At 38.0% G+C, this 14,625-nt stretch overlaps 1 pseudogene; it reads left to right on the top strand.

Annotated features, from left to right (window-relative positions):
* Positions 1 to 4,381: 4,381 nt before the first annotated feature.
* On the top strand, positions 4,382 to 12,930 carry LOC136207379 (phosphoglycolate phosphatase 2-like; annotated as a pseudogene).
* The last annotated feature ends 1,695 nt before the right edge of the window (positions 12,931 to 14,625 follow it).

Here is a 14,625-nt window from a genome sequence, read left to right as displayed (position 1 = left end):
CTGGATACACAGTTCTTGGTGGCCCAGTATGTTCCAAACTTCCATACCTTATTATGTATTTTCTGTATATTTATTTCTTTTTTATCTCAACTGTTTGGTCCCTGTATATATTTGAACCCATAAATAAGCTATTAGCAATTTATCTTGTTGATTCATAGCTCTTTTTCCCATAAAAGTTAATAGAATTTTTGTCCTTTTTGTGAGATTGTAATTCTCAGTGAGTTGTTATTGATATGAAATATCGTATTTATACAGAATACAGTTCACTCTGTAGTGAACAACTATAGTCAGCAACTGAGCCTATATTCTAGGCTAGGGATAAATAACAGAATTGATACAGATAACTAATACATATTCTAATACGCCCCCGTAGTCGAAAGGTTCGGAGGGCGAACATTGAGACTATTGCGAAAATCTTCAAATAGTGTTGACGGAAGGCCTTTGGTGAAGATGTCAGCGATTTGATAGCGAGATGACACGTGAAGGACACGGACTTCGCCTTTTGCAACGCGTTCTCGGACAAAGTGAATGTCCATTTCCACATGCTTAGTGCGGTGATGCTGAACCGGATTGCCCGTGAGGTACACTGCGCTGATATTATCACAATACACTATTGAAGATTTCTGAATCGGACAGCCAAGTTCTAAAAGCAGATTGCGTATCCAGCATGTCTCAGATACGACGTTGGCAACGCCGCGATATTCGGCTTCTGCGTTGGATCGGGACAGTGTTGGCTGTCGTTTGGCGGACCAAGAGATTAAATTGTCCCCGAGGAATACACAGTAGCCTGATGTTGATCGGCGAGTGTCAGGACAGCCTGCCCAATCGGCGTCCGTGTAGGAGATCAATTGACTAGGAGAAGATGCCAGAAGTGTGAGGCCAAAGTCAAGAGTACCCTGAACATACCTGAGAATGCGTTTAAGAGAAGCCATGTGTGTAGTTTTTGGGTTGTGCATGAATAAGCATATCTGTTGAACTGCATATGAGATATCAGGTCGGGTGAGAGTGAGATATTGGAGAGCACCAGCCAATCGTCTGAATTCAGTGTGGTCATGGTATTAGAGCCTCTAGGATCAAACGATCAAGGGTTCGAGTCCCGACAACCTCATTAATTTGTGGATTTAAAAACACATGGCGGGATGGGCCTGTGTTGTGCACGCTGCAAGCCCAAGGAGCATTTGCATGTGGGGGTGTGTCGGAGATTAATATAAGATATATGATTGAGCCTTAACTATCAGTTCGAGCTTTTAGTTCAATCGGTTTCATGACATGGTAACAGTGAGGATTAGCATTTAAATAGGCATTACCAGATCCACAAACAGGCATACAATGACCATTACCAACAATAATATTTTCATTGAGGTTCGAATTGAAATAAGAGGTGAGTGTACCTTTGTCAGCTGTCATGTGCGAGGTAGCTCCTGTGTCCATGTGCCATTGATCAAAAGGTGGAGCAAGTGTCATGGTGTGCATAGCTTCTGCAATATCAGTAGGCACATATGATGGGGATTCCATATGAAGGTGTGCTTGTTGCATTGGAGGACGAGGCCCTAAGATTCCAGATTGGGACGGCTGTCTGCCTGAATTAGGGTAAGGACATGGAGGAGTAGCCCATTGTTGTTGTGGTGCCCATGGGTATGTATATCCCCAAGGAGGAATGGCAGCAGGACGATAATGTGGTGGCGGAGCCGATCGGTTGTGGTGTCGACCGCCCCTGCCGCGATTATAACGGCCACCGTGTCTGCCCCCGCGGTAAGACGATGAGCCGCGATAATGCGCAGGTCGTGGAGTGTTATGCGACGGCGCACCCGTAGCTTCGGCGGACGACATATTCAATGCAATTGGTTCAGATTGAGGAGGGGTCTTGCGGGCACGAGCTGTTTCTTCCAGAATCAGCATGGATCGGGCTCTCTGAAAAGATGGAAGAGGATCCCCATGTCTAATTTGAGTTCCAACGGTATCATAAGCCTCAGTCAGACCGGATATAAGTTGTAGCACCATCTGATCGTTAGTAACCGGACAATCCACATTTGTCAGTTGATCAGACAAAGATTTGAGATGCTGACAGTAGGCTGAGATATCAGAGTAGTCACTGAGTTTGGTTTTGGAGAATTCTTGTTGGAGAAATAGAGCTCGGGAATTCTTGTTGTCTGAGAAGGTTTCCTCTAAACGACTCCAGGCCCTGGCGGCTGTGGAATCGGTTTCAATAATGGTGTGGAGAAGGTCGAGGGAGATGGTACTATAAATCCATTGAAGAACAACGGCATCAATGCGAGCCCAGAGCCCAGAGCTTAGGATTGGATTGTTTAAGATCATTGGCGGAAGGGTTGGTGGGTGATGGAGGAAATATATGGTCCATGACCTCGAATGCGGTGGCATGGAGCTTGAACAGAGCAGCCCAAGTGGGGTAATGGCCTTTTTCTATGTCGAGAGTAATTTTGATAAAGGTAGAAATATTGGAGACGGTGAGGGACGGATGGTGATTTGGATTTGTGTTTGTGTTGTCCATTGTCGAGTTTGTGTTGGGGGGGTGCCGGTTGAGGAGTTTACGGTGTTGGTGCTCATTATTGTCGACGGGACGATTCTGTTCTGAACCGATAAGTAGAAGGTGATCGGAAAAAAAAAATGGAGAAGCTAACAGCGGCGGCGGCCGTGAGATTGGAGGTGATGTCGCGGCGGCGGCGACGGGGAAGGAGAAAGATATTTGTGGATTAGGGTTAGGGTCTCTGATACCATGTGAGATTGTAATTCTCAGTGAGTTGTTATTGATATGAAATATCATATTTATACAGAATACAGTTCACTCTGTAGTGAACAACTATAGTCAACAACTGAGCCTATATTCTAGGCTAGGAATAAATAACAGAATTGACACAGATAACTAATACATATTCTAATACTTTTAGGTATGTGATAATTGGGGAAATTTTGTTAAGATTCTTACAGTTTTATTTATGTGGAGATTAGAAAATGAGTTCCAACATATTCAAGGGTTTCAATCAATCTATTTGAGCTCTTTCTAAAATTTTTGTAGAAAACTTTTATTATTTTATGATAGCAATGGTTTAAGTTCCACGTTATTTCTTATTTTAACTTTTCATAGTTATTAGAATTTAGAAGTGCAGAAGCGCCTGGACAAAACTCAAGTGCACAACTGATAGAGGCAGATCAAATACATGACTGGACTACAGATTGCAATGATAGCACATAACATGCATGAATTTATTGGTGTAAAGTTTTCTAAATGCCAAATAATAATTTGAAGCTGCTAATGGAATTCAAAATAATAATTCTATACTTAATAGCAACAATCCCTACAGCAACCACGAGACTTTCTCATCAATTTGAAGCTCTTTTTCTTCATTTTGCAAAATAATAGCTTTCTCATTTCTAAGTACTAGAAGATTACTTCCATTCAAATGACAAGATGTTTTTCCCTTTCCCAAGTTAGTTGATCTAATATGATTGCCATTCTCTTCAGCTCTACTAGCTCTAGAAATCTCATGCTATGTTTCATTTATTTTTAAAATTTTTAATTATTTCAATTAACGTTACAACAGCAACATCAACAACCAAACCTTATTCCTTCCTTACTACTGGATTTGCCTCTTAGGACGGAAAAATGCCAACTTTTCTTGTGACAGTCATAGTACATTAAAAGCATTTCTAGACTAATATTTAATAATATTTGGAGTTCAACATGGTAAATATTTTTTTTTTTTCTTTTTTTTTTATTATAGTATTATGAATTTGAACCGAATCTCACAATTCACGAGTCATGATTCACAAAATGTGGGTTTCAATTCACGAGTCGAATCTCGATTTGAAAACTATGAACGCATCTAAAAAGACAATGTTGACAAGGCTTGCCTTTCTATGTCTTGAGGTTGACCTAAAGCACATGCCTTAGAGCACAGGTGTGCTCCTCCCCTGTATAGAGATCCTGCCCTTTGCAAGCAGAGGGAATTGAGACTCCTACCTGACGCTCCTTCAGATTGTAAAGGAGCTGTGACACACCAGTTTTTACCTTTTTCAACTAGAAATCAATTCTTCCTAGTTCATATTTCATAGGTGCTGGAAATTTTTAAATCCTCCTTCACTACCCCTAGAAACATGAGCTCATGCTACTTGTGTGACTGTTTTGTAATGCTAAAGATTAGTAGCATGAATGTTCTTAGCTAATTGAATGTAAAACCACTGAGTTTGCCCCTACAAACAACCAATATAAATGCACTGCAAAGAATATAAGGATGGAAGTATAACGTCCCTTCCACGAAGCTGATAAAGTTAGAATCGCATTGGAACATCTTTGTCTTCATTTGATAGTCTGCCCATTGAAATTCTGGGTGAAGGTCTCTTTAATAGTTTCAAATTTTTGCATATGGAGGGAAGGTGAATGATTTCAGTCTTGGAGTAGATATTGCTGACTATTAGGTCTCAAGCGTTGTGTACTGCTAAATTTATTTATCTGATGCTTTAGTATTTGTCACTAAAGTGCTATGAAATTCTGCATCACCTGAGACCTTTTGAAAGTAAATCTTGGAATTTGCAGAAGTCCATTGTCAGATCTCTTAGTTAAGTAAGCTCGGCGGAATTGGGCGTGCAATGAGTCTTGGGTTAGACATTTTACTTTTTCTGAAATAAAATAAAAAAGGAGGCAACCGAATTTATGAGGATGTCTTCTCTATACAGATCTGGAATTGTTGCTTAGCTAGGCAAGTAGTGAATCAAAATTTGCATTTTTAACTACATGTTCTCTAATTTGCAATAGATATGGTACCCTATGCATACGTGAGAATCCCGGTGTCTGTTTATTGCTACCAATCACGATGCTGTGGGTTATATGACTGATTTACAAGAGTGGCCTGGTAAGCAAGTTAAAAATTAAATGTTTATTGCATGCTCTATGATATTCCCTCTTAACTGTTTAGTTTTGGGATTTCAGGTGCTGGTTGTTTGGTTGCTGCGATGCGTGGATCAACTGAGAGAAAGCCTATTGTAGTTGGAAAACCATCCACCTTCATGGTGGAATTTTTATTGCAGAAGTAAGTTGATTACTTGTTTAATTTACCCCTATAAATTCTAGGTTAAGACCATATTGTGATTTAAAATAACTTGTCATAACAATTATCAATATTACCATAAATAACTGAAAATATATCTACTGCAATTTTGTATTTTCACAAATCTATAGATGCTTAAAGAAAATAAAAAAGTAGAACAACTTGCTTCTTAGTAAAGTGAAAAGTGCTAAAGAGTGATGGTCAATTGGTTTGCCTCTCACCATAATGATATTGGACCTGTTTTTAATGTAAAATATTGGTTGGATGCTAATTTTTTTATATGTATGATGTCATAACAATGATGGGACTATTTTGTATGCTAATTTTTTTTTAATATAGAAAAAGAATGATTTTTATTATATTTTACACCACACACCTTAACTACACATTTTATTATATTTTACACCACACACCTTAACTACACATGTAATTAATTTTGTTTTAACTCACCACTAGTTCTCATTCTATTTTACTCACTTGCATGAAACAATTACTAGCTAGATCACCTATTTATATAAAATTATGTCGGTGATTACATAGATAATAGCCACATATTATTATCAAAAAAGTCCTAGATATTTGTAAGTGTTTTTAGACTAGTCTAGAATTAAAGAAAAAATCTTTGTTTGCTAGAAGGTTCTGTCAAAAAAATCTGTGATGATTTTCTAATACTCCCTCTCAGCACCGATTTTAATACTTCGTACTTCTTTGCCATTCCAAATTGCTTTCTGAAGTGTTCAAATTTTGCACTGTTAAGTCCTTTCATAAATATGTTAGCAACTTGATCTTCAGTCTTCACATACTGCGTCGTGATGTCTCCACGTAAGACTTTCTCTAGTAGAATGATAATGCACCTCGACATTATTGGTTCTGGCATGGAACATTGGATTTTCAGTCAAGTGTATTGCTGACTGATTGTCGCAGTATAACTGTACCGAATAATCTACTGGCCGATGATGATCTTTCATAAGTTATATCAGCCAAGTACATTCTTAAGCTGCGGTGGCTGCTGCTTTGTACTCCGCTTCAGTACTTGACAATGAAACCGTAGGTTGTCTCTTGCTGCACCAAGATATAGGTCCTCATTCGAGACTAAAAACGTACCTCACTCTTTCCTCATTTCTTGTATAGGATACCATAATCCATGGTACCTCGGATATATCGTAGAATTCTTCGAATAGCTTTTAAATGAGGCTTCTTCAGATTCTGCATAAACCGACTTACCATACTTACTGCATATGATATGTCTGGCCCCATCAGAGTGAGATAGATCAGGCTTCCAACTAGTTGTTTGTACATCTTAGCATCTTCTAAGTCCTTTCCTTCTGCGGAACATAACTTTATGTGTACTTCTACTGGAGTTGTAATAGGCTTGCATTCGAGCATCCCAAACTTCTCCAAAAGATCTTTAGCGTACTTATGCTGACACAAGAAAAGTCCTTCCTTCGTGCGTTCAACTTCAAGACCAAGAAAATGATTTAACTCTCCCAATGATTTCATTTGAAATCATACTGATAAGTTGGCTCTCACTTGATTTATCTCAGCAACATCATCACCTGTAATGATAAGATCATCCACATAAAGTAATATTATTAGGGATGGCAACGGGTAGGGTACCCGCGGGTAATGCCATTCCCAAACCCTTACCCTTTTATTTTTTAATTACCCGTACCCGTCCCATTACCCTAACATGTATACTTTTTGCATCCCATACCCTTCCCATTTAATTCGCGGGTACCGGCGGGTACCCTTACCCGTTAAGAATCAATCAATAAATAAAAATATTACAAATTTAACAAACTATAAATTTAATAAATCATCAATCTAAAAATTGAATGAATTGAACCTTAATTAATAAGAATAAAGTAGCTTAGTGGTATCACTCAATTGTTGAAAAATAAATGGTTGGGGTTTAAATTTCACATCTTACATCTAAAAAACAATGATATTTATTAATATAAAATGTTTTTATGACGGGTAACGGGTACCGGGTACCCTAGGGGGTATTCCCATACCCGTCCCATTACCCTAACGGGTAATGATTTTGATCCCATACCCGTCCCATACCCTTTTATACAGGGTACGGGTAGTCCCATTAGGGTCGGGTAGTGCCGGATACCCGCGGGTACACTACCCGTTGCCATCCCTAAATATTATAGCCAACTTCTCACCTTGGGCTTTCACGAATAAGCTAGAATCAGCTAGACCTGTTCATGAGTCCATTGGCCCGCCCAACCCGCCTAAGCCCGTCATTCATGGGATGGGCTTGGACATTCATATTTGATGTTTGGCCCGGCCCGGCCCAAGCCCGCTCAAGCCCGCACATAAAATGGGTTGGGCTTGGGATTCGTCTCAAAATCCCAAGTGAGCCCGGCCTGGCCCGATTTTGTAATATTTTTAACTCTCTCTCTCTCTCTATATATATATATATATATTAATTATGTGTAATATATTAGAGTAATAAATAAAAAAAATAGAAAATTACAAATTAAGGATAAATTAATAATAATGTATCTTAGTTAATAACATAATTAGGTGGTGCATTCTAACAAAAAAAAAAAAAACTCCTACCCTGTACTCTAACAAAAGAAAAAATGCAAAACTTAAAAAAATTAATATCAATAAAGACTAATAATAAATACATTAGATTTTTTTTAATATCAACATATTAGATGGGCGGATCGGATCGGGCTTGGGAATTACTTTTTATAATCTAGCCCAGCCCGGCCTGAGCCCGATATAAATATAAGTGGGCTGGGTTGGGCTTGGACAAAGTAATTATATGGAAAGCCCGATTAGGTCCGGTCCGAACTCGGCCCGGCCCAGCCCATGAACAGGTCTAGAATCAGCTGGTGTCATCACGTAGCCACTTTGAATTAGGAACTCTGCTATTTTCCCGTACCATGTTGTTGGTGCTTGTTTCAATCCATACAACGCTTTCCTCAGCTTGCATACATAGTTTGGCTAAGCCTTGCTCTCGAACCCTTGAGATTGATCCATGTAAATCTCTCGATCCAATTCGCCATGTAAGAAAGCATTCTTCACATCCATTTGCCATAGCCTCTATTCTTTACTAGCTATAAGTGCTAGTAGAACACGTACTGTGGTGATCTTCGCAACTGGACTAAATGTCTCGTCATAGTCCAGACTATACTTCTGTGAGAATTGTCGAGCCACCAATTGTGTTTTGTACCTTTGGATTGATCCATCGGGACGCTACTTTACTTTATAAACCCATTTGCAAGAAATACATTTTTAGGTTTAGGAACTAAGTCTCAAGTCTCGTTCTGCTTCAAGGCATCTATTTCTTCTTGCATAGCCTTTCTCCACTCCTTACTTGAAGATGCTTCTTCGTATGTCACAGGCTCCTTTACTGCTTCTTTGATCACTCCCGCATTTGCATACTTAGGATTTGGTCTCCGTTTTCGTGTTGACCTCCGTACCGGTGATTGTTGTTCTTCGGTTGTTTTATCATCATTAACGATCTCCTCGAGCTGACTTTGTCGTTCATTTTCAGGTGTTTGATGTACTCCTGTACGCCATGGAGATTGAGTCTTTCAGGTGACCTGCTCCCAATGTTTTCTTCTACTTTGTCCACCTCCTGAGTGATTTCTTCAGCCGCCTCGTCCCTTTCAAGTTTTTCCTATAATTTCTCCTTAATTTCTTTTGAATCAGGTAGTCGATTTCTTTTGGAGTGTTAGGACAAGTCAGTTGTCGTCGAATCTTGCAGTCTTGCAAGTATCTTGAGAACTCATGCGAAGTATACTCTCCTCCATTGTCAGTGCGAAGGTATTGGACCTTCCTATCAAGTTCCTTCTCGACCTTCTCTTTGAACTCTTGGAACTTGCTAAATGCTTCTGATTTGTTTTTCATAAAGTACACTCACACGTACCTTGAGAAATCATCAATAAAAGTTATCATATATTGATGACCATTGACTGATGGCTGTTTCACATGACCAAATACGTCAGAATGCACCAACTCGAGTGGCTCCTTTGCTCGATACTGAGAATCTTCATACGACAACTGGTGTGCTTTCCCGAACTGGCATCCGACACATACTATGTCATCTCGAACATTAAGTTGTGGAAGTCCATTGAGCATCGACTTCTTCATCATCACCTTCAACTTATGATAGCTCACGTGTCCCAAGCGTGCATGCCACAGATTGGCTGTCTCATTCTTTCTGGTTTTGTCTACATAAGCTGTTTGTGCTGACATTACGTAGACAGACTCAAGTTTTCTTCCCTCCATAAGCAGTGTGCTTGTCGGCCTCAGACTTCGATACACCTTCACGTCATTCAGACCAAATACCACGTAATTTCCTGAGGATGTCAACTGTGACACTGATATCAAGTTCTTTGTCATCCCAGGTACATGGGATACAGTCTCCAATTGCACTTCCTTACAGTTGTATCGAGGCACGACCATCGTCTTCCCAACATGTGTGATTGGTAGTTTTGAGTTGTTTGCGGTGACAACAACTCGCTTCCGTTTATACTCTGTCATGCTTGATAATTTTTCCTTATCTCCTGGCATATGATTAGAGCATCTAGAGAACACTATCCAATCATTATGATAATTGATAAATTTATTACTTACAGCGGTAAGTGCTAGCTCATCATGTGTATCTGCTTTGGAGGGCATGATTGTATCACATGTCACTGGCTCTATAATTGCACACGAAGCCTCGAAGTCCCAATCTTCTTCTCTTTCATCTTGAGCATGTGTGGATGTTGCAGCATTTCCTTATGCTTTCTTGTATCGACAGTCTCGAGCATAGTGACCTCTTTTGCCACAATTATAGCATTGATCGTTCTTGTGCCGATGTGTCTTCTCGTACGCTTGCTGGTGGTTGTGGTGAGCTCCCTCTTGTTGCCAACTCTCTCCTTGTTACCTTTTCTGCCATCATTGTTTGAATTTTTCGCCATTTCTCGATCTCGTGATTTTTGGATCCTTGCTCTTTTTATTGCTTAAAAGAGTTTTATCTTCATCATTGACTGAGACTTTAGACATTTGCTTGTCTAGAGCCTCTTGATTAGCCAAGGTATTTTCTAATTCATTTAAACTTGGCTCTTTAGCCCATCCACAGGTTGCCGTGTCAAGTGCGTTAAATTCGGGACGCAAACCATGGACTATTATTCTTCTCATTCTCGTTTCAATAATTTTATTTTCAGGATCCAATTTTGAAATTTCTTTACATAAAGTTTTAACTTTAGTAAAATATTGACTCACCGTCATGTCATTTTACGAGACTGACAGTAACTCGTTCTCGAGTTGTTGGAGCTTGGGATCGTTCGTTCTTGCAAATACTCTGGCAAGAGTGTCCCATGCTTCTTTGGGGGTTTTGGCATCCTTGATGCGTTGTAGCAAATCATCTTCCACCGAAATTGATAAAGCATATATAGCTTTACCACACTTGACCTTCCACTTTTTAAGGTCATTTTGTTCCGTCGGAGGCGTTGTTTCATTATCTCCAACAGTCTCCCAAAAATCTTGGCCGAGCAGATAAAATTGCATACGAGTACTCCAAGTACTATAATTATTATTATTGAGTTTTTCTAGAGTGCTTACCGAGGTAGACATATCTGTCATGACAACTTGGTTATTTCCTTTTAATCAACCAAGTAAGTTTGGTCACCGACTAACAATTTTCAAAGTCCAGGACTGTGCACTAAAAATACCTCGTACCACCACGATCTCGGATCGCGAACTTTCGAAGCACTCGACTCCCAGTCTCTGACCGCTTGCTTGCACTTGATGACCTACCGGTTCGTGACCGCCCTCTCTGATACTACTCGTTAAATTAAGGAATGATGATTTAATAGAAAAGGAATAATTTTTATTATATTTTACACACCACACACCTTAACTACACATACACTTAATTTTGGGGTAAACTACACCAATGGTACCTGAACTTTACATAGTTTACACTTTGGTACCTAGATTACATTTTGTTCCAAAAATATACCTGAAGTAATGATGACCGGACAATTTAGTATATTTTACCGGTTAATGACCGGCCAACGCGAGTTTCATGAGTTAATTACATCAATGGTACCTGAACTTTACGATAATTCATACTTCGGTACCTGAATTTTATTTTATTCTAAAAACATAACACAAGTAAAGGTGACTAAAAAATTTAGTTCATTTGATCGGTTAGTGACCGGGTAACCTAAACTAAACATTGAGACTCATCATACACTTAATTAACATAAAATTACAATATTGTCACATATAAATGACAGTATTGTAATTTTATGTTAATTGGTGCATGATGAGTCTCCATTTTTAATTTAAAATGAGTGATCACTGATCAGTCAAATGTACTAAAATATTGAGTCATCTTTACTTGAGGTGTATTTTTGGACAAAATCAAATCTAGGTACCAAAGTGTGAATTAGGGTAAAATTCAGGTATCATCAGCGTAATTTACTCATCAAAATCGCATTGACCGGCCATTGACCGGTAAAATATACTAAATTGTCCAGTCATCGTTACTTCAGGTATATTTTTGAGACAAAATGTAATCTAGGTACTAAAGTGTGAATTGGAGTAAAATTCAGGTACCATTGATGTAATTTACTCCTTAATTTTGTTTTAACTTACCACTAGCTCTCATTCTATTTCACTCACTTGCATAAAACAATTGCTAGCTAGATCACCTATTTATATAAAACTATGTCGGTGATTACATAGATAATAGCCACATATTATTATCAAGAAAGTCCTAGATATTTGGAAGTGTTTTTAGACTAGTCTAGAATTAAAAAAATCTGTGATGTTTTTCTAATAGATTTGAGGTGAGTGCCTCTAAAATGTGTATGGTGGGTGATAGACTGGAGACTGATATTTTATTTGGACAAAATGCTGGCTGCAAAACTCTTCTCGGTCTTTGAGGTGCCTTAATTTCTCTTTTATTTTCAATACCCTTTTCTTCATAATTAAAACTGTAGTACATTTTGATCTCCTCCTGGGAAAAAGAGAACAAAAAGGGAAATCTTTGTTTCCATTGGACAATTTTCTAGATGAAATGGATAAGAATAAACCATTGCTATTCCAAATGGATGATCTCGAAAATTTGAAAATTGCAGGTGTGACAAATCTATCCACTCTGAAGGACCCTTCAAACCTTATCCAACCAGATTTTTATACGAACCAAGTCTCGGACTTACTTGACTTGTTAGGTTCTTAACCATAAACTGTTTTATTTTTATTTTTTTTTTGGGCCTAAACCATACGCAGCCCTTTGAATTTGTCACTTTTAGTCATTTTACCCCCTGAACTTACGGAACGACCTATTTGCCCCCTCAACTATTTAAAAGTAGTATTAGCAACACCCTATTTTCATTATAACGGAAACAAAATGAAATTCCAACATTAGTACAAGTGTTCATGGAAGTATTGGAACCAGCCTGCATATATATAACCTCATTTGCAGCTTGTTTTAGTAGTGCATAACCATATATGTAATTTTTACAAGAAAAGTTGTGTACTGTCTATACTAACCTCATTTGCAGCTTATTTTAGTAGTGCACAATCCTTTTTATTATGACCTTGGTTCTTGCAATGAAAAATGTCATAATTGTTTCCGTTATAATGAAAACAGGAGGTTGCTAATACCACTTTTAAATAGTTGAAGGGGTAAATGGGTCGTCCCGTAAGTTCAGGGGGTAAAATGATTATAAATGACAAGTTCAGGAGGCTGTGCATGCTTTAGGCATTTTTTGTACTTGTTTTACTCCATCCATACATTACTTCAATTTGATAAATGTTTGCATATACATTAATTGAAATAAATTTGTAATGGTGTAAAATTTTCATGTTTAATCTTAGATTTAAATTTTAATTATAATTTTCATATCTGTTTTTATTAAATGTTTCATTGTTGAATGCCAAAATGAAAAAAAAAGAACATATTTTCTTATAGTATCTGTTTACAAGCCAGAAGTTGCATGTCTTGTATTAGATTTTGATAATCCATGTGAGACTTAGCATAACTAAAGAATGGATTTACAGAAAAAAGAAAAGAATAAACAAAGACTAAACACTCCATTTGAAGAGTAGCAGCTAAAACAACAACAAGAAGAAGAAAATCATAATAAAGCCAAAGTTAGAAGAAGCGAGCATCGCAGCAGAACTGGAAGCTGCTGTTTTGCCCTTGGAACCACGGATAATGCGTGCAGTTGTACCGCTGCTGCTGCCTCTGCCGATGCCAGCTCTGCCAGCTCGAGCAGCTACTGCTGAAGCCATTATCAAAGCAATGAGTACTAGCAAAACAACAATCTTGGCAGCCGAAAGCTTGTTCATCATCGTATCTTGTATTATATATATATATATAATGATAATACAACAAAACAATTAAGAAGACAACACGTAGGCAGGCTAGAGAGTTTTTATTTTGGTTGTTTGGGAAAATACAAGTTAAGAAGAATAAGGAAAACAGGAAATTTATATGCAGAGGAGGGGAGGAGGGGAAGAAAGTAAGAAATGGCGACTACAATGCAAGGAAAGTGAAGGAGAGCGTTGGAGCAAGTCGACATAATAATAATAATAATAATGGAGGAGAAGATAGGAACAAGGAGAAGAAGACGTGTTGTGTTATGTGGATTGTGTTGATTCAACTCAAATTACATGATGACTTGGTTAAACTATTATCGACATAGAGTTTGAAAATACATACTTTAAACATAAGTGACATCTACCAATTTAATTAATTGATGACAATGATTGAGAGAAAAAAAGTTTGGAAATTTTGATCCATAACCAAAAAGATAATTCGGTTCATTCCTCAATGAATTAATTGATGTGTGATACATTTAAAAAAAGACTGTTCACATGTTCATGTGTGAATTTTTTTTTTCCAATTTTACATTTTAATTATTATTATTTCATGGATCGGACGAATTGACTTGTTGTAATTTTTTAATATTTAGAATTGTTTAGAACTTATTGTTTTTAACACATTTTAATACATATTTGATACTTCATGTATATTATTTAATTATAATTCAAATTATAATGTTTTTTTTTTTGAAATAAGCATAACTTTATTAATTGAGATCAAAATAAAGAATGTTGCCAAGGAAAGGAGGGGGATAATTCCACCCTCTATGAACAGACCTAGAATCCACTGCCCGGGCTAAAGAGTGAACAACTTGATTCGCTGAACGTCTAACAAAAGATACTGAGACATTACTCAAATCTTGAATTAATGAAATACACTCATCTGTAATATCAGCTAAATAAGAAAGATGACCCGTTGAGTGTGATATATTTCGGACTACTGACATACAATTCGAGAGGATTGTAACATTGGATCGCTTGGTCTCTTTTATCCAGGATAATGCCTCACGAACTGCAATGGCTTCGGCAACAATCGGTTTGCATACCCCATCAATTGCAGAATAGAATGCATACACGCACGTTCCTTGATGATCGCGTAGTAGGAAGCCAATTGAGGAGTAACCTGCGTCTACAAAATTCCTGCATCAACATTGCAGCAGAAGAAAACTTCTTGTGGTCTCTGCCATTTTGCCACAGAGCTGATAATTGG

The sequence above is a fragment of the Euphorbia lathyris genome, chromosome 9 (genome assembly GCF_963576675.1).
Source record: "Euphorbia lathyris chromosome 9, ddEupLath1.1, whole genome shotgun sequence".
Classification (NCBI taxonomy): Eukaryota; Viridiplantae; Streptophyta; class Magnoliopsida; order Malpighiales; family Euphorbiaceae; genus Euphorbia; species Euphorbia lathyris.
This window is presented reverse-complemented; position numbering and strand designations above follow the sequence as displayed.